Source organism: Sapajus apella, unplaced genomic scaffold (assembly GCF_009761245.1).
Source record: "Sapajus apella isolate SASKATOON/1434 unplaced genomic scaffold, GSC_monkey_1.0 scaffold13, whole genome shotgun sequence".
NCBI lineage: Eukaryota > Metazoa > Chordata > Mammalia > Primates > Cebidae > Sapajus > Sapajus apella.
The window spans coordinates 27,559,024-27,561,736 of record NW_022436953.1 but is presented as its reverse complement, the minus strand read 5'-3'; the positions used below and the strand labels follow the sequence as shown (position 1 = coordinate 27,561,736).

Genomic DNA, 2,713 nt, shown 5'->3' with positions numbered 1-2,713 from the left:
TGATGCATGAGATTCAGGTTATTTATCCATTCCTTGTGGTTTACTTGCCTACATTGATTGATCGATTGGTTGATTAAGATGGTCTGGCTTTGTTGCCGAGGCTGGAGTGCAGTGGTGCGGTCATAGCTCACTGGAGCCTAAACCTCCTGGGCTCAAGTGATCTCCCACCTCAGCCTTTGGAGTAGATAGGAATACAGGTATGCCATCACACCAGGTTCATTTTTAATTTTTTTGTAGAGACAGGGTCTCACTGTGTCGCCCAGGATGGTCTGGAACTCCTGGGATCAAGCAGTCCTCCTGCCTTGGTCTCTCAAAGTGCTGGGATTACAGGCGTGAGCCACCGGCATCCACCACCACGTTTTAGGAAATGTTCAAGTTGGAGTGTGCCCTGTTTCCAGCTGGGACCCTGACTGGTTGCTGTGGTCTGATGGAATGTGGTGCCGGCAGCTGCCAGCGCCTGCCCTCTGAGAGGGGTGGTGAGGGGCACAACAGGACCAGACTGCCCCTATCTGTTGGATGACTCTGGGTAAGTCGCTTCTCCTCTCTAGGTCTCTGTTTCCCAATATTTAACATAAATGTTGTAGGCTAAGTGAAGCCGAAGTCCCTTCCGATTCTAACATGAGATTGTCCTGGAATATCTATTTTGTGTTCTAAACTTAATAACAGGCTGTGGAGGACACCACAGGCAAATCTGTACTCTAAGTGTGTTGCTGTCACTCAGGTATCTGACAGCAGCCGCTAACTGGTGGCGGTTTTCCAGAGGCAGCGACGACGTCTAGAGGTGGGTTCAGAGGCACAACTAAGCCACGCGGCGCAACAGGGCTCAAGGGCATGGGGCTCCCGCAGCTGTGGCTGGGGCAGAGCTGGGGCAGAGCTGGGGCAGAGCTGGGGCCCGTCCCTCCCTCCGGGAGCGCAGGGCTGGCGGTCCAGCTCACGTCTCTCAACCTCCAGCCACACCCGGTCCGCGCAACGGGGGCCCAACAGACTTTTCCTTTTCGGGCCTCAGTCTTCTCGCCAACAAAGGGCGGACAATGACCTTTCTCGTCCCGCCAGAGGAGGCGACCGAGGGGCCTGAGCGCAGGGACAGGCAGGCGCGCCCAGGAGGCGCGAGCGCTGATCGAACCCGCGGGAGGAGCAAAGGTCCGTGATGCTCGGCCGGGCAGGCGGGGCGGAGGACGGGGCCCACGGGATTGGCGCCCTGCCCTCCGCCCCAGCCAATGAGCGGCGAGGGTGTCTTGGGGGCGGGGCGGAATCAGCCTTTAAGCCGCCGTGACCCGCCTGGTCGCCCCCGCGCTTCGTGGACGCCGTGCGCTCCGGCTCTTCCTCGGGTGCCGTCAGGTACTGCGCGGGCGCAGCGGTCCTGGGGCCGTGGCTAGGGCCTGGGCCGGGGTACCCTGACGGCGGCCTGGGAGGCGGGCGGGCGAGGGGTGGCCGCGGCCCGGGTTCCGGGGAGCCGGCTGAGGGGGCGCACTGGGCTCTGGCCGGGGAACGAGCCCCGTCTCTGTGGCCCGTTTACTCCGCGGGCCGCTCGGATCCGGGCGACCTGGAGTCGCCGGCTTGCGCGCAGCCTCGGCGGGCAGGGGTGTGGCACCCCCGCGGCCTGCAGGCCGGAGTCTTGGATCCCGCCCAGAGCTGCCGTTGGGCGGGCCGTGGGGCGGGAGGCAGGGAGAGGCTGAGGATGTGGCAGCTGCGCCTGCCAGACCGGGCGGAGCCGCCGCCCCCTGCGCTCGGGGCCTGTGCAGGCCAGGACTCTGCCCCACCCGGCCCGGAGCCCCCAAGACCCCGAGGCGCCCCGGGGTTCTAGGAGGAGGTCTTTGGGTACCCTCGGTTCCTGGGGTCTGAGTGGAGGCTGCGTTCTGGAGAGCGGGGAGCTGCGCAGTAAACCGGTGGCCCTGGTCACGCGGCTGGGGCGCTGATGGAGCCTTGGAGGGCTCGGTCCTCCCGGCCGGCTGCTGCGCCTTGCAGCTTGGCCTGCCCGTCGCTCCCCTCCTCCAGCCTATGATTTTTTTCTCCAGCCTTTGTCGAAATAAATAAAATTACGGAGGCAGAACCTTTCCTACACTAATGTGCAGGTTAATTATATGGTGTGGGGGGATGGGGAACAACAGGACTTTCCAAAGGAAAACCTCCAGCTGCTAGTTGAGGTTTTTTTTTTTTTTTTTTTTTTTTTTTTTTTTTTGGCAAACCCTGCTGATCATCAGTAAATGGGTCTTCGAGGGTGGGACGGGAGGGGTCATTGTTCGCCCTTTGCTGGCGAGAGGACTGGGGCTAGAAGTCACCTGGGCACTCACCCTGTGACCCACCGTCTCCTTCTTTGTCACTCTGCATCTTACCTTCTTGGTGTTCAGTTTTACCTCGTAGATAAATTACAGTGATAAATTAAGGGGGAAAAGAGACTGACTTTGGAATGAAGTGGCTTTACCTTAAGAGATAACCAATGTTCAGTTGTTAAATTCTAAATTTCTCCTTCTGGGATTGAAAGAGTTTCTGTGGCTAAGCTAGTTCTTTCAGTTAAACCCGGAACTGTTCTTCAGATTGTAATCCAAAACTCTTACCTATGTGAAATAACAATAGATTCCTTTCATTAGAATATCCTGGTTATGTCTTTAGGTGAATCTTTTCATAAAAACAAGAGTTACCTATGATCCCAGCACTTTGGGAGGCCGAGGCGGGTGGATCACGAGGTCAAGAGATCGAGACCATCCTGGTCAAC

General features: G+C 58.3%; 1 protein-coding gene across 1 annotated transcript in view; it reads left to right on the top strand.

The window, feature by feature from the left end:
• The first annotated feature begins 1,234 nt into the window (after window positions 1-1,234).
• OAT (ornithine aminotransferase) overlaps window positions 1,235-2,713 on the top strand; it is a 23,185-nt gene continuing 21,706 nt past the window's right edge. The window contains exon 1 of the mRNA XM_032281937.1: window positions 1,235-1,338. The gene's annotated coding sequence lies outside the window, so the exon portion shown is untranslated. The remainder of the gene's footprint in view (window positions 1,339-2,713) is intronic.